Source organism: Culex quinquefasciatus, chromosome 3 (genome assembly GCF_015732765.1).
Source record: "Culex quinquefasciatus strain JHB chromosome 3, VPISU_Cqui_1.0_pri_paternal, whole genome shotgun sequence".
In the NCBI taxonomy this organism is placed as follows: Eukaryota; Metazoa; Arthropoda; class Insecta; order Diptera; family Culicidae; genus Culex; species Culex quinquefasciatus.
In genome coordinates this window covers 185,879,953-185,900,535 of record NC_051863.1, presented here as the reverse complement: position 1 = coordinate 185,900,535, position 20,583 = coordinate 185,879,953, and positions in this window count along the sequence as shown.

The window sequence follows — 20,583 nt, the reverse complement described above, 5'->3', positions numbered from 1 at the left end:
TTTAAAAATCTGATAAAAAAAATCCATAAATTCTTTCAATTTAACTAGGTTTAGTAACAAATTTTAAAAATATAAAATTTGACCACTTTCCAACCCACTTAACCCTTAGTGCGGCATGGTGCCAGATATTTATTACCGACCTTTTGGAGAGACGCGCGCATAAAGAACACCAAGCTGCTGTCGCGCGCCGGACTGGGTGGCATATCGCTGTCAATGATATAATTGATTAATTGTCGGGGAGCTTTTATAGTTTTGCCACAAACGGACACACACACGAAAACAGTCGTCATCGCCGCTGCTGGATGATAAATTAGAGGAACAGCTACTAAACTCGTGTTTAGCGAATCGTCACAACGTGATTAGAAGTGGAAATAGAAGCTAAATCTGGTTTAATCATTTGTTTACATAAACAGTCATTTGGCAGCTTTTGGTGTGCTTGTTAAGTTTGTTGATGAGGATCCTATACAGAAAGCATTATTGCCTTGCTACCCAATGCCAATCGTTTCTGTGATCTTTGAATGAAAATTAAAGTGAAATTTCCTGAATCTTAAAATTAATTTAATGTTTTAAAATTTGTGGTTTTTTTAAATAAGTGTACAGAACAGTTACAGTTATTAACAATCATTTATGACCGTCACAAAAGGCAATCAGCATTCCAAGCAGGGTGGCGAGAAAAAAAAACGAAAGCATAAATAATTAATTTTTCCCACACTTTTTCCGAACCCTTCAAACAAAACGAAGCCCTTTCATTGAGCTGCTGTTCTAGCACCTCTAGTCGACAATCTTAGATCGACTGCTTAAGATTGGGCGGGAGTTGTATGCGTGCACATTTGACTAGCGCTTTAGACGAGTTCTGTCAGATAATTAGGTTTGGTGCAATTAGTAGAAGTACGTGAAACTAGAGATGTTCAAAAGATTTTGCGATTTTTTTTAACAAATCGTAAATTGCATATTTTATATATTTGCCAAATTTAAAAATAATCAAAAAAGCAATAAAGAAAATATTTTGAAAACATACGAAAATAATTAAACAACGGTAAACTACATTCCCCACAGAAACCACTAAACGCAACCCTCCACCCTCTCCTAATTCAAAGAACAGCGCTCCTAGATGATTCGGCGTAATCGGCGGGCGGTCGGTGCTTATTTTTACACTATTTTTACACACTCGCGAATGCAACAACAAGTTTGGTTCCGCGGCCGAGAGTGAGAGAGAGAGCGACTTTCGCTTTAATCACGTCATTTTGTACAGAAATTCGGTGTGATTACCACTACAAATCTCAGCGTAATCGGTCTCTGGAAAATCATAAAAAACGATAAAATCTAAAAAATGCAAGATAAAATTTTCAATATTTTTTTTAATTTCTAAGGCCGATGCAAATATTTAAAAAAGTTTTTGTCCCACGGCCCTGGCCGAGGTCAAGGGGGCAAAAAATAAAAAATATAAAAATTTAAATAACAAGCCATAGTCTACACATTTAAATGTGTTTTAAAATGCATTTTACACTTGTTCAGTTGTTTTGCAATCATTAGTTTTCAAAAAATCTAAGATCTGACAAAAACAAAAATTGTATCGAAAAAAAAGATTTTGCATCGAAAATTTTCAAAAAATCTTAAGATTTTTTAATAAACCCAAACATGCTAAAAATGATTTAAAACGCAGAAGAATGTATTTTAATTTGATTTCAGCTGGTTGCACTTGAATTTTCATTGAAATTTTGAAGTTTATTGTAAAAATATTTTTTTTGCCCCCTGATTTTTCGGGCCAATTTTGAAGGGGGGGGGGGTGACAAAAACTTTTAAAAATATTTGTACCAGCCTAAGTTGAAAAGGTTTAGTGACTTGATACAATTTTATGACATAAATATAAAAACAAAACAACAAATCATAAAAACCATATAAATATTTGGGTAATTCTCTACCATTCAAACGAATTCGATTTGCGCGAAACGTTGCCCTTAGGAATAACTTTCGTCCTGATCAGGAATCCGACATCCGTTTTTTGATATCTCGTGAGGGGGGGGGGGCGGTACGACCCCTTCCATTTTTGAATATTTTCAATAATTTGCCGCCTGAAATGGTGATGATATGGAAATATTGTGTCAAAATTTATTTAAAAACTTCAAACATAAAAAAAACCTAAGTAAAGTAGTCATTAATAGTAGTTTATGCAACAAGTTGCAAAAAGAGGATTTTTTCAGCACGAGTCGTACATTTATCCAACGAGGTTCACCGAGTTGGATAAATACGAAGAGTGTTGAAAAAATCAAGTTTTGCAACGAGTTCCATACAACATTTTTTGCAATTCCAAAAAACACACACTGAGTGAAATTTTATGTCAAATTTTCATGTATTTTGTCAATAAATCGTTTAAATCAAAAAATGTTGAAAAGTGTTACTTTTCAAAACAAGTGCTGAAAAGTTCAACTTTTCAGCACCCATTTGAGTGCTGAAAAGTAGAACTTTTCAGCATTTATTTTGAAAAGTGTTGCTATTCGATTCTGTTAATTTTGGTACAGAAAAGTAGGCTATTTCGTCGTTCAAGAATGACAGGAAAAGTAAATAGTTTCACGACGGAATTGCAAAAAAAAATTTAATAAACAAAAAGATTTATTTACATTACATTAATTTTGATCAATCACCACAGATAAATATTCGACAATTAATGAGATATTGACAAAGAATGAGATAATTCATCATGCTGTAATCATATTTTTTAGCAATATTTTTTTATTGTTTTTTAATAGTTTTCTGGGTAGATCATTTAGCTGCCTAATCTTTAAAAATTTCCCGGAAATTCTCAAAAAAACAAAATAAAAATTTGCCTTTCTTTTTGTCAGCAACATTTGAAAATGCATTCGAAAATTTACAACAATGGGTTAAAAATCCATTTGATTTAATTTAATTAATTCTAATGAACTCATCTGCTTTTCAGAAATTTGCAATTTGCAAATTTCCTTAAGTATTAATCATTATCGCAATCACTAAAACTTGTCACTTCAGTTTCAAAAATTTCAAAAACGGAGAACTATCCGTATTAGATGTATTTAAAGTATTTAAAGTATTTGAGGGGTTACATACATGTTAGTATCAGGTAAGTATCAGCACACACTTCAATTTTTTTAAATTCTTTTTTCAGGGCATTAAAATATACATTTTCACCTACTAACAAATCAAATTTGAATACATTTGGTTGCACCATTGCCGAGATATAGCAATTTCAAGTTAGCAATTTCAAAAACGGGTGCCAGGATATCTCAACACTATCTTGACCAAATTGGCTAAAAATTTTGGTGAAGACTCGTTAAACTGATTCCGTGTGCATGACGAAGCCCGATTTTCAAAAAGTTTATTTTCAAAAAAAATAAAAATATTTTTGTGTTTTTCAGGAAAAAAAACCATTTTTTTTTATTTTTGTATTTTTCTAAAAAGCAAATTTTAAAAATTGGGCTTCGTCATGCACACGGGATACATCTTGAGAGTCTTCACCTCAAATTTCAGCCATTTTGGTCCTTCCCATCTCGAGATATCGTGGCACCCGTAAATCAACTCGGGGTTTAGAGAAAAACGCCAACAATGTTTGACAGCCCGCTTTGCGCATGGCAAAATTTTGAGCTTAAATCGACTCTTACTCTTTAATCATGAAATATCTTCATGAAACTTTCAGGAGTGATTAATAATCATCCTTTGAGTTGATTTAAAAAATATTCTGTAATTTAAAATTTTGTGATTTTCTACATGTATGTAACCCCTTAAAGTATTTAAAGTATTAAAAGTATTAAAAGTATTTAAAGTATTTAAAGTATTCAAAATATTTAAAGTATTTAAAGTATTTTAAGTATTTTAAGTATTTAAAGTATTTAAAGTATTTAAAGTATTTAAAGTATTTAAAGTATTAAAAGTATTAAGGGTTAAGCGTCGTTGCCTCTTACCCAGTCGGCCAGGGTTTGATCCCAGAAGGTCCCGGTGGCAAATTATGAGACGAGATTTGTCTGATCACGCCTTCCGTCGGACAGGGAAGTAAATGTTGGCCCCGGACTAACCTAAAAAAAGGTTAGGTCGTTAGCTCAGTCCAGGTGTTAAGAGTCGTCTCCCTGGGTCCTGCCTCGGTGGAGTCGCTGGTAGGCAGTTGGACTCACAATCCAAAGGTTGTCAGTTTGAATCCCGGGGTGGATGGAAGCTTAGGTGTAAAAAGAGGTTTGTCAACAATCAAGCCTTCGGACACCTAGTTTCGAGTAGGAATCTCGTAATCGAGAACGCCAAGGCAATGCTGTAGAGCGAATTATTTGATTTGATTTGAAAGTATTTAAAGGATTTAAAGTATTTAAAGTATTGCTAAGCCGTTTATCATTTTCGAAGAAAATTGATCATCACTCTAAAATTCTCTGTATTGAATTAAAGTTAACGAAGTCAGAAGTGGGTGAAATTTAGTGAATCATAATGGATGTTTCGAGATTGTCTATTATGTCTTTTATGATTATTCTATATTATGTCGCAGGTGCCATTCATAGTTATTGATAATTCGTCGTTAACATTTCAAAATGTGTCATAAACATGGGCTTTGCGTGAAATAAAGCGCTTACTGAAACGTTAACCACTATTCAGCACCCAGTTTGATACCAAAAGCAAAATTTAAAAAAATATCTTGGACTATTTTCTTAGTTGTAAACTTTTCTATCATATCTTTTTTTTCATCCACCTATCAGTTTCATTGCTTTCCTCTAGTTAGTTGAAAGTTTAAGAAAAAACCCAAAAAATCAAAATAAAACATATTTTATTGTTTATTCGACAAAATTAAAGCAAACTTTTTTCTGCTTCCATAAAATTACCATGAATTTGTAATATATGTAATCTCAAGTACAAGAAAAAAGTAAAAAATCTTGAAATCATGTGAAATAATGTTAAATGAGTATTTCATTTATAACAAACCCAAAACCAGCAATCAAGTATGACTTGAACTTCGCAGAGAATTCCAAACATCTCAACTCAGGTCAGTTCAGGTCTGTTTCGTTTAGTTTGGTAGTACCAACCTAAAAATAGACCGAAGTCAGACAAAAACAACCGACTGACCGGCCGGCGGTGGGAACGACCACCATGGGGCTAATATTGGGTTAGTGACTGTTTGTTAATTGCACCCTGGCTGGCTGCATAATCTCTAATCAGCTGACTAGGAGAGAGGAGCAAAAAAGGGCACTCTGGGTTCTGACAGTGTACTGATGGATTACCCTGTTACTCTCTGTACAGTTCAATAAGTTATATCGAATGGAAAGATAAATCAGCCATCTCGTTAGCAGGTTAGCACCTCGTGCCAGTGTCCAGAAGGTGCCACTTTGCATACAACGTTGTCTAGTCTGGAGTACCACAAAAAGCACAAGCTTGATAAAAGATAACAATCGAGTGCTAGTTGCTTGATGGTCAATGGTACAAAAAAACGTACCGCACAGAAAGACGTTCCCACCCTTGAACGTACCCGACTTCGACCGTAATTGCACACTCATTGTTGATCCAACTGTCCAGAAGTACTAACCTGAAAAGGGAAGAAAAAAAATAGTTGAAGTTAGTAACTAAAGTTGTAATTTCATCGAAAGCGCTTCGCACAAATGAGAGTTTAATGAGATTATAAGTTCAATTAATCAAAAGGAAACCCGGGAAAGCGAATTGTTGTCTGCAGAAATGAGGGCAAACTACAAAACGTTGTATACCTACAGAGAGAAAGGATTAAGGGAGACTAATGGTATTTGCAACACCCACACTTACAACCATCGGAACTCACACAAATGAATGCCCTCACTCACACTGACCCACATTCGTGTGCATGTCTGTGGGAAAGTTGGAGAAAAATGGTAAAAAGGTAACTTTGCAACCCGGAAAACACGTGAAAGGGCAAGACAGGAGGGATGTTCAACGGCGGGGGTTTTTTTTTCAAGAGTCAAACGTTGAAAATACTTTGGTGGAACAAGCGCTGCTAATTAATTGGAAATAATGGCAAGGGGGATGAAAATTTGGAAACTTAAATTGGATACTTCCAATCATGGATATTGGCAGAGGCAAATGATGTCTACATATTATAAGGGGCACTTTTAACATTTTGAGAATCGATTTGAATAAGATTATCAATTTAAATAAAACTTTGAGTTAAACTAAGATTTTGGGACATTTGAAGCAACTCGTCATTACTCAATACCCAGAACAGCTTATTCCAAATCTGATACAAAGTTTAGTTTCTCATAATTTCGTTGCCGGTCAAGTATGTATTGGATTAAATTATAAACAAACAATTTTAAAAAATAACTTATTTTGAAAATAATTTCAACATATGTCATCATGAAAATTGCTTTAAAAATATAAATTTAAAAAAACTGTGATTGGTAAATGCTAATTTTGATCACCCCTAGTGACACATTAACCACCCCATAAACCCGTAACATTCCACGCGAGACTGCCATTTCCGTTTTCGTTTCTCACGCGGTATCCCGGCCATCATCATCATCATCGCCACCGTTGTTCACTGTGTGTATTTTCCAGAGCAATTATTTCCCCCGCGGCAATTCCCACCTCCACACCTGAGGTAGGGAGGAGCGAAAAACCAAAACACTTTCCACCACAGCGGAAAACTTTCTACCTGTCAAGTTTGTCAGGACATTGCTCCACATTCCTGCACTTCCTGCTTCAGTATTAACTTTTATTTTCCTTCGGATGATGATCCGTTTTGTAATTAAAAATTAATTATCTTATGTGGATTTTCCGCAGGATTATTACTTATTTCATTTTGCCCTATATTGAACGCCAAAAAACCCTGCCTCTACGACAGCAAATAAAGTCCAAACTTCTAAAGACAGATTATCCCATAAACAATCACGGGCCGTCACTGGGGCTCGTCAAGCTGTCTGGGGCAGCAAAGTTAGGGCACAAAAACGTGTGACGATGCTGAATAGCATCAATAGAGAGGGGGGAGGACCAAAATGCCCCGAAGCTGGACGAAACTTCGCAAGAGATGTATGCTGGGAACACTGCACCAAGTGAAAAAATACAAATATTGTTGTTAAAAATTAAACACATATTTAAAAAAAAATTGGGTCCTGTCTCGGTGGAGTCGCTGGTAGACAGTTGGACTCACAATCCAAAGGTCGTCAGTTCGAATCCCGAGGTGGATGGAAGCTAAGGTGTAAAAAAAGGTTTGCAATTGCCTCAACAATCAAGCCTTCGGACACCTAGTTTCGAGTAGGAATCTCGCAATCGAGAACGCCAAGGCAATGCTGTAGAGCGATTTTTTTTTACAAATTACGGCCGTTGCAAATATTTTTTGAAGTTTATATCCCTCGACTCTGACCAAAGTCGAAGAATTAAAAAAAAATACGAGCCATGGTTTCAACATTTTAATGAAAAAAGTGGTTTTTAAACAAGCCCAAACATGCTAAATATGATTATACAGTCCAACAAGATTTTGTCTTTGAGACGAGTATATGTGTTCCTAGTAGAATTTTGCCTGCTGAATCCGAATCTGGGTCCAGAATTGCTCCAAATGGTCCCAATTTTGAGATACACCCGTTTGAAATGTTAGTTTAGGCCAAAAATAGCTACTCTGTTGACTATTTTACAAAAGAACTATTGAATAAACAAATAAACCAATACATGTATCTTAAAGTTCACGTTTTCCCCTTTCTGAAACACCCCTGGATTTTAAAATTGTATTGTTTCTACGCCTATTTATAGCCATTATAAAATTATATTTTCAGTTGGTTCTCATTCAAGTTTTTCCAACTTGCATGCAAGTCAAATTCTAATTTTAAAATGGTTATAAATATGCGTAGAAACAATCAAATTTTAAAAACCCGGGTTGTTTCAGAAAGAGGAGAACGTGAACTTTAAGATACATGTATTGGTTTATTTGTTAATTCAATAGTTCTTTTGTAAAATAGTCAACAAAGTAGCTAATTTTGGCCTAAACTAACATTTCAAACGGGTGTATCTCAAAATTGGGACCATTTGGATCAATTCTGGACCCGGATTCGGATTCAGCAGGCAAAAATCTACTAGGAACACATATTCTCGTCTCAGAGACAAGAAACATTTGATTTTTTGTTGAACTGTGTTATCAATGCAGAAAAATGCATTTTACATTGTTTTCAGTTGAATAAACTACTATTTTCATGGAAATTTTGAAGTTTTTTGGAAAAAAAATGTTTTTGCCCTCTGATTTTTCAAACCAGTTTTGAAGGGGGGGGGGGGGGCGACATAAGCTTTGAAAAATATTTGCAATGTCCTAAATATGTTTTAAAATATAATAAGCAGGATAATCAAAAATATAGACTAATTGTTAAAATCACAAGAAAATCATCATAAAAAATCCAAGTCCAGAAAACTTATTAAACTTCTTCATCATAATCAAAATCGAAGAATCCATTACAATGTCAAAAGCGACATCTTGGGAGAGATATTTTGATATTTTTAATAGCCCAGAACAACAAAATTAATACACCTACTTCTAAATGTTATGCTTTTTAGTGCTCTGAATACTGCTGAACTGAAGACTGAAATCCTGGTTCGCACCAGTGAAAAAGTGATTGAAAAAAATTTGGGATTCATTTTGTTAAAAAAAAAACATTTCAGGTTGTTGATGATGACGTTATAGACATAACTAAAATTGAAAAGAACATTGCTGATATCTCAAAAAATATTTTTCAAGAGTTTCACCAACTTTTTCAAAAAATATTTTTTTGTGTTTTTTGATTTTGATTAATTTTTTTATACAAGGCTTTTAACAAATTTTCGGGCTGGTCATATAAATGAGCATAAGAATATTCAAAATTCTTGAGAAGGGATTTTCGTATCTTGAGAAGGGATTTTTTGGTGTCTACTGCAAAGTTGTTGGTTATGATTAGGAAAAAAAGAGGTACACTTTATCTTTATAACTAAATTTCAAATCCCAATGTACGTATTTTTTAACTTTCTTTTTGTATTTACTTTAGGGTACAAAAAGGGATATTTAGCAAAAAATAGATTTTTGAAGAGTTATAAAAAAAATATATAAATATAATCAAACAAAATTCCAAACCATATTTTAATGCTGAATTAAATTTGCTACTTTGTTGATTGAACTGCTGGACTGCTGGAATTTTTCTATAAGTCACCTAATTAACCCACATTTTTCAACTCACGGAATCACTGAACTATTGCTGCAATTTTCGATAATATAAATGAAACTGCTCATTTCATTGGTAATAACGATGATAATTAAAAATCAAACCCAGCATTTTGAAATGACCACAATATTTTTTTCTAACAAGCTAAATGTATAAATTCTAAAACAAAATTTCTTATTTTGGTAGCAGGTTGTAAAAACCAAACCAAACACACAGAAAAAAGAAGGTTGAATATTACTTTTTTAAAAGAATTTTTACCTAAAATATGTGTAAAAATGTGAAGTTGCGAAAATTTACCATTTCCTTTAATTCTTTCATCACATCACTGAGGAAAGGCTATAAAATCACTCGAAAAATGAACTTCTCAATTAGACCTCCTAGACCCACCTTCATCAATACCTATCGACTCAGAATAAAATTCTGAGCAAATGTCTGTGTGTGTGGTGGGATGTTGATTAAAAAATTATCACTCGTTTATCTCGACATTTGCTGAACCGATTTTGTCCGTTTAGGTCTCATTCGATCCGTCTTGGGGTCCCATAAATCGCTATTACAAAATATCCAGTTTTGTTAAGTATTTCAAAAATTATGCTTAAAAACGTTTATGACTAAAGTTCGGAAGATTGAAAAAGGGAAAAACATTTCCAAAAAGGTATTTGAAAGACCCTTCCAACGCGTAAAAAATATTGAAAATCTGACATCCCAATCAAAAGTTATAAGCACTTAAGTGATATTTATGCACTTTTTGGAGGCCAGATCTCTAATATTTTGGTGAAAACGTTGGCCAGATATATCATGCGACCTATCTTTGGATTGGTAATTAAAAGACTTTTCCAACTAGCAAGAATTGAATTGGAGCTATGACTACCCTATCATAAGTTGTAAGCACATTAAAAAAAAAACAAATTATTCGCTATACTTTATTGCCTTGCGTTCTCGATTGCGAGATTCCTACTCGAAACTAGGTGTCCGAAGGCTTGATTGTATAGGCAATAGCAAACCTCTTTTTACACCAAAGCTTCCATCCACCCCGGGATTCGAACTGACGACCTTTGGATTGTGAGTCCAACTGCCTACCAGCGACTCCATCGAGACAGGGCCCAGGGAGACGACTCCTACATCTGGATTGAGCAATTGACCTTTCCTCTAGGCCTATCCTCTAAGTAAGATCGGGACCAACGTTTTCTTCCCCGTCCGAGGCGTGATCAGACAAATCTCGTCTCGAAAAAAAACCACCAGGACCTTCTGGGATCGAACCCAGGCCAACTGAGTGCGAGGCAACCACGCTTACCCCTTAACCACGAGTCCCGGCACACTTTCTTTTATTTGCTGTATTTCATCAACCATAGGTCCAATCTTTTATGTCTCTTAGGCAATAGGAAAGGACTCAACCTTTCTTTAAAAAAAACTCTATTAAAAAAAACGAAAAACTGAAATTTTTCAGTTACAATTTTACTTTACTGGCTACATCTTGAAACGGTGCACTTTATAAAAAAAAACTGTATTGTACTTTTCCCGAGTAAGATTGTTAGGTTTAAAAATCCGTACGTACTTTTCTCTGGCACAAATTTGCTATTTTTCCCCCTAGAACATAACAAACCTCGGTCCTAACCAGATCCCAGTACCGAAAAGGACCGAATAAAAATAATTTTATGATAAAAAAAACATTACAAAAATATCAAATAGTAAATAATATCGATTTTAGAAAATTTTATTTTCGAAATAAAAATATCTTCAATTTTTTTTGGGTTTCATTTAATTCCAACTTTGCCGAAGACACCAAATCGACCCGAAAATGTCTGCAAAGGAAACATATTTTCGAATGATTACGTTCCATTTTTGTATGGACCGCTACCAAAATTGTATGGAACATTGTATAGGTGAATCAATGACATAAAATGACCCAATAAGTTTGAGCTATTTAAAAATTATCAACGAAATCAATTTCTGGTTTTGGTGTTAAATTGTTCATGTGAAACACGTCATTTAAAACTCTAGTGAAAGAAAACGCATAATAATTGGAGCTCATTTATTTTCAAATATATGTAAAAATGGGTGTATAAAGATGAAACTGTTCAACATAAGAACATGAGAAATTTTTAAAATAATGTCTGAATATTTTGATTTCAAATTGTTTTTTTTTTAAATTAATTATTTTTTCAAACTGTCAATACCAAAAGTTAGAACAACTTATTAAAAAGGAATCAACATCAAAACATATAACAAATATTTCACATATTCTACTGATTTTACTTTTTGTGAATATGTCGTTTAGGATGTGTTTCACTTTCATTATATTTTTGAATATTTTTCTGAAAATGACAGACACCTAGTTTCGAGTAGGAATCTCGCAATCGAGAACGCCAAGGCAATGCTGTAGAGAGAATTATTTGATTTGATTTGAATCGTAAATTCATCTGATGAGAAATCTGTAAAAAAAATCTGCTCGGGACTGTTTGTCCTATTTGTGGTAATTTTTAATAAGTTTATTTAAAACTATTCCTTAAAAAATGAAAACATAAACCTTCCTCGTCAGAAAAGGACACACATTCCGTTGCAACGAGAGCGAGCCCGAGTTGCCACGGGTGAACATTTGTAATTCATTTTTACTGCCATTTTTTTTCGTACATTTTCCGGGTTTCTTTTTTCGCATTCACCATTTTTTTTTTCCTCTTCTATAGAAGAATACGCCAAGCACAATGAAAATGTCACCGGCAAAGCCAGAATCATTTGACCTTACAGTTTAATCGATAGACGCTTTGTACTGATATGTTGGAGGAACTGGAAGGACATTTTGGTGTTTTTTGGGAATCTCACAGGACTGTTTTTAGGAGAGAGAGCTGTGATGTCATTTTGGGGACTGCATTGCTTGGTGAAGTCTTAAGAGTTTCTTTTTTCGTACGAGGAAATTTTGGTGAACGGTGCCAAATTGGCAAGGACAGCATATGCTTTGCATTTTTTTAAATTGTATAGATCTTAAAGTTTATTATTTAATACGCAAGGTAAATTTTTCCCTAATTGTGCAACTTTTCATCAAACCAAAAAGTTTGATAAAGTCATTCCTAACAGGCAATGCTTCCCCACCAACTTCCCTTCTATAACGCTTCTGACATTTTCATGCAACCAGGCAATTCTTCCTGTTCGACATGATTTGCAACTCGACTCGACGGATTAGCATAAACCCCTTCTGAAGGGGGGCTTTCACTTCGTTTGTTGTGTCAATTTTTCGCTTCGCGTTCGCACGCCAAATTTCGGTTGTAACGTTTTGGAAAGGCGTAAAATTTTTATTAAATTTTAATAATGAAATTGAATTAAAAATATTAAAGTAAAATTATGCTTTTTCGAACATTTGTTAAGAACTTTTAATATCTCACTCTCCAATTACCTTTGAAAAAGTCAGAAGAACCCAGCAAAAAAAACAATCCTGGAGCTGGAGTGCGTTCATCATGCAAAACTAATGTTTTACTTTTATTGCTTTATAATTTCACCCCGTGCCGACAAACGGAATTACTTCTGGCACTAACTTTCCACGATGGAGAGCCACTCGCGAGTTAAGTAGACACTTCGTGAGAGGCGAGGAAAAACTTTTTTTTCCGCTGCGATTTATTATAATATTTATTGCATTCTCTTTTTATTATTATTATTTTTGCTCCCTCCACACCCAGCATGAATACTAAATCGAATTTAACTGTGCGAATGGCATTCTCCCTCGCGATTGCAATGAAATGCCGTGGTGCGGAAAAACTATTTTCTCTGTGCTTTTTTTTTCTCCCAGCACAGTCTGGTTATGCTTTTCCATTTCCACCTCGAGCAGGGGAATTTTTATTCGCTCTTCACTGGAAGTGACTCGTTTCAATTGAGATTCATTGGGTGTGATGGTTTTCCTGGTTTGTGTTATTTTTTCCATGTCGCAATGGATCAGTGGATTAACCGATTTTCAAACGGTCAAAGTGGGGTGAAAACGGAAATAAATCTTGCAAACGGAAATAATTTCAAGCACAGTTTCGAATTATTGAAGTAGGAAATTGGGAATTCTGAAATGTATTGTACTTTTGGCTGTTGAAAAAAAGATTGCTTTGAAGTTTGCATTTATTTAAAAAAAACTGCAGATTCACGCATTACTATTTAACAGTTTGTTTTGCATTGCAGTTGGGATAGGTCAGCAATCACGTGGAGACATATTTCAATCTGATGAAATCAATATCGCAACCGAAGGGTAGAGCTATAAATATGTCAACACTGAATAAATCCCAATTTCCCACAAATGGAACTCTGCTGATGAAGTGAGGAAGCAAAAAAAAAGAAAAAAACAAACCTTCATGAACGAACTGCTAAAAATATTCTGATTAGAAATGCAGATCAATAGGTTTCTCCTATTTATAGTTGCATAGCCATACAGAAATACACAATCGTACTCATCACTGTGTGAATCATATCGTGGTCTTTAAATGAAAACTGGAAAAAATAAATAAAAAACCAACAGCAAAAGCTCGTCGGAAATGCCCTGAACATGGGCATGACCCTGGCAGCAGTCGTCCTCGGTGTCGGCGGGAATGGAGGCTCACCACATAGACAAAGCCACATGTACGAATGCATCTAGCAGTGAAAATTCTATAAGGCTTAGATTATCAGGTGAGGGGTGGCAAACAATGCTGCAATCAGAAATCATTCTTCACTACTATTTTTATTCAGTTTTGCTTTTTTTCATTCATCATTTTCATCTCATTTGTCATTTTCATCTTATTTGTCTTTTTTGTCTTTTTTGTCTTTTTTGTCTTTTTGTCTTTTTTGTCTTTTTTGTCTTTTTTGTCTTTTTTGTCTTTTTTGTCTTTTTGTCTTTTTTGTCTTTTTTGTCTTTTTTGTCTTTTTGTCTTTTTTGTCTTTTTTGTCTTTTTGTCTTTTTGTCTTTTTGTCTTTTTGTCTTTTTGTCTTTTTGTCTTTTTGTCTTTTTGTCTTTTTGTCTTTTTGTCTTTTTGTCTTTTTGTCTTTTTGTCTTTTTGTCTTTTTGTCTTTTTGTCTTTTTGTCTTTTTGTCTTTTTGTCTTTTTGTCTTTTTGTCTTTTTGTCTTTTTGTCTTTTTGTCTTTTTGTCTTTTTGTCTTTTTGTCTTTTTGTCTTTTTGTCTTTTTGTCTTTTTGTCTTTTTGTCTTTTTGTCTTTTTGTCTTTTTGTCTTTTTGTCTTTTTGTCTTTTTGTCTTTTTGTCTTTTTGTCTTTTTGTCTTTTTGTCTTTTTGTCTTTTTGTCTTTTTGTCTTTTTGTCTTTTTGTCTTTTTGTCTTTTTGTCTTTTTGTCTTTTTGTCTTTTTGTCTTTTTGTCTTTTTGTCTTTTTGTCTTTTTGTCTTTTTGTCTTTTTGTCTTTTTGTCTTTTTGTCTTTTTGTCTTTTTGTCTTTTTGTCTTTTTGTCTTTTTGTCTTTTTGTCTTTTTGTCTTTTTGTCTTTTTGTCTTTTTGTCTTTTTTGTCTTTTTTGTCTTTTTGTCTTTTTTGTCTTTTTTGTCTTTTTTGTTTTTTTTGTCTTTTTTGTCTTTTTTGTCTTTTTTGTCTTTTTTGTCTATTTTGTTTTTTTTTTCGATATTCGTCATTCGTCATTAGTAACTGAACATTCCTCATTTTCATATTTTCATCATTTTCATCAATGTCATATTATTTTGTCTTTTTTTATGTCATGTTTGTCTTTTTTCTATTTTTTCTTTTTTGTCGATTTTGTTTATCTTGTCGATTTTATCGATTATGTCGATTTTAACTTTTTTGCTGATTTCGTAAATTTTGTCGATTTTGTCGATTTTGTCGATTTTGTCGAATTTGACGATTTTGTCGATTTTGACGATTTTGTCGATTTTGACGATTTTGACGATTTTAACGATTTTGACGATTTTGACGATTTTGTCGATTGTGTTTATTTTGTCGATTTTGTCGATTTTGACTATTTTGACGATTTTGACGATTTTGACGATTTTGACGATTTTGACGATTTGACCATTTGACTATTTTGACGATTTTGTCGATTTTGTTTATTATGTCGATTTTGTCGATTTGTCGATTGTGTTTATTTTGTCAATTTTGACGATTTTGACGATTTTGACGATTTTGACGATTTTGACGATTTTGTCGATTTTGTCGATTTTGACTATTTTGACGATTTTGACGATTTTGACGATTTTGACGATTTTGACGATTTGACGATTTGACCATTTGACTATTTTGACGATTTTGTCGATTTTGTTTATTATGTCGATTTTGTCGATTTGTCGATTGTGTTTATTTTGTCAATTGACGATTTTGACGATTTTGACGATTTTGACGATTTTGACGATTTTGACGATTTTAACGATTTTGACGATTTTGACGATTTTGACGATTTTGTCGATTTTGTCAATTTTGTCGATTTTGTCGATTTTGTCGATTTTGTCGATTTTGTCGATTTTGACTATTTTGACGATTTTGACTATTTTGACGATTTGACGATTTGACGATTTGACTATTTTGACAATTTTGTCAATTTTGTTGATTTTGTCGATTTTGTCGATTTTTTCGATTTTGTCGATTTTGTCGATGTTGTCTTTTTTTGCGATTTTGTCGATTTTGTCGATTTTGACGATTTTGACGATTTTGACGATTTTGTCGATTGTGTTTATTTTGTCGATTTTGTCAATTTTGTCGATTTTGTCGATTTTGTCGATTTTGACTTTTTTGACGATTTTGAAGATTTTGACGATTGTGTCGATTGTGTCGATTTTATTGATTTTGACGATTTTGTCGATTTTGCCGATTTTGTCGATTTTGTCGATTTTGTTGATTTTGTCGATTTGGTCGATTTTGTCGATTTTGACGATTTTGACGATTTTGACGATTTTGACGATTTTGACGATTTTGTCGATTTTGACTATTTTGACGATTTTGACGATTTTGACGATTTTGACGATTTTGACGATTTTGACGATTTTGACGATTTTGACGATTTTGACGATTTTGACGATTTGACGATTTGACCATTTTACTATTTTGACGAGTTTATTATGTCGATTTTGTCGATTTGTCGATTGTGTTTATTTTGTCAATTTTGACGATTTTGACGATTTTGACGATTTTGACGATTTTGACGATTTTGACGATTTTGACGATTTTAACGATTTTGACGATTTTGACGATTTTGACGATTTTGTCGATTTTGTCAATTTTGTCGATTTTGTCGATTTTGTCGATTTTGACTATTTTGACGATTTTGACTATTTTGACGATTTGACGATTTGACTATTTTGACAATTTTGTCAATTTTGTCGATTTTGTCGATTTTGTCGATTTTGTCTTTTTTTGCGATTTTGTCGATTTTGTCGATTTTGTCGATTTTGACGATTTTGACGATTTTTACGATTTTGTCGATTGTGTTTATTTTGTCGATTTTGTCAATTTGGTCGATTTTGTCGATTTTGTCGATTTTGACTTTTTTGACGATTTTGAAGATTTTGACGATTGTGTCGATTGTGTCGATTTTATTGATTTTGACGATTTTGTCGATTTTGCCGATTTTGTTGATTTTGTCGATTTTGTTGATTTTGTCGATTTGGTCGATTTTGTCGATTTTGACGATTTTGACGATTTTGACGATTTTGACGATTTTGTCGATTTTGACTATTTTGACGATTTTGACGATTTTGACGATTTTGACGATTTTGACGATTTTGACGATTTGACGATTTGACCATTTGACTATTTTGACGATTTTGTCGATTTTGTTTATTATGTCGATTTTGTCGATTTGTCGATTGTGTTTATTTTGTCAATTTTGACGATTTTGACGATTTTGACGATTTTGACGATTTTGACGATTTTGACGATTTTAACGATTTTGACGATTTTGACGATTTTGACGATTTTGTCGATTTTGTCAATTTTGTCGATTTTGTCGATTTTGTCGATTTTGACGATTTTGACGATTTTGACGATTTTGTCGATTTTGTCGATTTGGTCGATTTTGTCGATTTTGTCGATTTTGTCGATTTTGTCGATTTTGACTTTTTTGTCGATTTTGAAGATTTTGACGATTGTGTCGATTGTGTCGATTTTATTGATTTTGACGATTTTGTCGATTTTGCCGATTTTGTCGATTTTGTCGATTTTGTTGATTTTGTCGATTTGGTCGATTTTGACGATTTTGACGATTTTGACGATTTTAACGATTTTGTCGATTTTGTCGATTTTGACTATTTTGACGATTTTGACGATTTTGTCGATTTTGTCGATTTTGACTATTTTGACGATTTGATTTTGTCGATTTTGTTGATTTTGTCGATTTTGTCTATTTGTCGATTGTGTTTATTTTGACGATTTTGTCGATTTTGTCGATTTTGTCGATTTTGTCGATTTTGTCGATTTTGTCGATTTTGTCAATTTTGTCGATTTTGTCGATTTTGTCGATTTTGTCGATTTTGTCGATTTTGTAGATTTTCTCGATTTTGTCAATTTTGACTATTTTGACGATTTCGACGATTTTGTCGATTTTGTCGATTTTGTCGATTTTGTCGATTTTGTCGAATTTGACGATTTTGACGATTTTGTCGATTTTTTCGATTTTGTCGATTTTGTCGATGTTGTCTTTTTTTGCGATTTTGTCGATTTTGTCGATTTTGACGATTTTGACGATTTTGACGATTTTGTCGATTGTGTTTATTTTGTCGATTTTGTCAATTTTGTCGATTTTGTCGATTTTGTCGATTTTGACTTTTTTGACGATTTTGAAGATTTTGACGATTGTGTCGATTGTGTCGATTTTATTGATTTTGACGATTTTGTCGATTTTGCCGATTTTGTCGATTTTGTCGATTTTGTTGATTTTGTCGATTTGGTCGATTTTGTCGATTTTGACGATTTTGACGATTTTGACGATTTTGACGATTTTGACGATTTTGTCGATTTTGACTATTTTGACGATTTTGACGATTTTGACGATTTTGACGATTTTGACGATTTTGACGATTTTGACGATTTTGACGATTTTGACGATTTGACGATTTGACCATTTGACTATTTTGACGAGTTTATTATGTCGATTTTGTCGATTTGTCGATTGTGTTTATTTTGTCAATTTTGACGATTTTGACGATTTTGACGATTTTGACGATTTTGACGATTTTGACGATTTTGACGATTTTAACGATTTTGACGATTTTGACGATTTTGACGATTTTGTCGATTTTGTCAATTTTGTCGATTTTGTCGATTTTGTCGATTTTGACTATTTTGACGATTTTGACTATTTTGACAATTTTGTCAATTTTGTCGATTTTGTCGATTTTGTCGATTTTGTCTTTTTTTGCGATTTTGTCGATTTTGTCGATTTTGTCGATTTTGACGATTTTGACGATTTTTACGATTTTGTCGATTGTGTTTATTTTGTCGATTTTGTCAATTTTGTCGATTTTGTCGATTTTGTCGATTTTGACTTTTTTGACGATTTTGAAGATTTTGACGATTGTGTCGATTGTGTCGATTTTATTGATTTTGACGATTTTGTCGATTTTGCCGATTTTGTTGATTTTGTCGATTTTGTTGATTTTGTCGATTTGGTCGATTTTGTCGATTTTGACGATTTTGACGATTTTGACGATTTTGACGATTTTGTCGATTTTGACTATTTTGACGATTTTGACGATTTTGACGATTTTGACGATTTTGACGATTTTGACGATTTGACGATTTGACCATTTGACTATTTTGACGATTTTGTCGATTTTGTTTATTATGTCGATTTTGTCGATTTGTCGATTGTGTTTATTTTGTCAATTTTGACGATTTTGACGATTTTGACGATTTTGACGATTTTGACGATTTTAACGATTTTGACGATTTTGACGATTTTGACGATTTTGTCGATTTTGTCAATTTTGTCGATTTTGTCGATTTTGTCGATTTTGACGATTTTGACGATTTTGACGATTTTGTCGATTTTGTCGATTTGGTCGATTTTGTCGATTTTGTCGATTTTGTCGATTTTGTCGATTTTGACTTTTTTGTCGATTTTGAAGATTTTGACGATTGTGTCGATTGTGTCGATTTTATTGATTTTGACGATTTTGTCGATTTTGCCGATTTTGTCGATTTTGTCGATTTTGTTGATTTTGTCGATTTGGTCGATTTTGACGATTTTGACGATTTTGACGATTTTAACGATTTTGTCGATTTTGTCGATTTTGACTATTTTGACGATTTTGTCGATTTTGTCGATTTTGACTATTTTGACGATTTGATTTTGTCGATTTTGTTGATTTTGTCGATTTTGTCTATTTGTCGATTGTGTTTATTTTGACGATTTTGTCGATTTTGTCGATTTTGTCGATTTTGTCGATTTTGTCGATTTTGTCGATTTTGTCGATTTTGTCAATTTTGTCGATTTTGTCGATTTTGTCGATTTTGTCGATTTTGTCGATTTTGTAGATTTTCTCGATTTTGTCAATTTTGACTATTTTGACGATTTCGACGATTTTGTCGATTTTGTCGATTTTGTCGATTTTGTCGATTTTGTCGATTTTGTCGAATTTGACGATTTTGACGATTTTGACGATTTTGACGATTTTGACGATTTTGACGATTTTGACGATTTTGACGATTTGGAGGATTTTGTCGATTTTGTCGATTTTGACGTTCTTGACGATTTGGACGATTTTGACGATTTGGACTATGTTGTCGATGTTGTCGATTTTACGATGTTGCCGATTTTGACAACCTTGACAATTTTAAGATTATGTCGATTTTCATCAATTTTTTATCGTTTTTTATTGATTTTTAACGATTGTGACAATTTTGACAATTTGGATACAATATTCTCAGATTTCTTAAAACTGGTTGGGGCACTTCAAGTTAACACGTCACAAAACGACAAACTTGCAAGTCTTTCGTTTTCCGAGCCCATAGCCCACACCTGAGTAGAACCAATTCAGGGCAAGTTCATTAAGTTAAACTTGGCTGCTGGCTACAGCCACGCTCAACCCCGCTTATGTTTCTCACATGCATCAGCTGGGGGTATAATTTGTAACGACCTCCGATCACTTACAGCAACGCGTTGAGGTCATTTCGTGCCGTTTCAGCGGGTTTTAAAATTGGTTTAATTTTGCGTGCTCATGCAGATGATTAACTTTCTACTGCAAACCCCGCCCGGTTGTCGTCATTCAGGCGCAGAGCAGTTGCACCATGTGGAAACTAGATGTCACCGTTTCTTTCTCTGGTCTTTGGAGCTAGATTTTACGAGTCCTGGCACTATAAAATAATGCCAATGGCGTCCACGTACAACTGTCACCTTAATTTCCCAAGTGGCACGATGATGGCGATGACGAAGCTTGTTGGACGTCATAAAGCTGTTTGGAGATTTGCTGAGTTTGTAGCAAAAGCTAAGACCAAGTTGAGACGGCTTAAATTTTGCTGATGTTTGCAGTATGATTCGAGATGTCTTA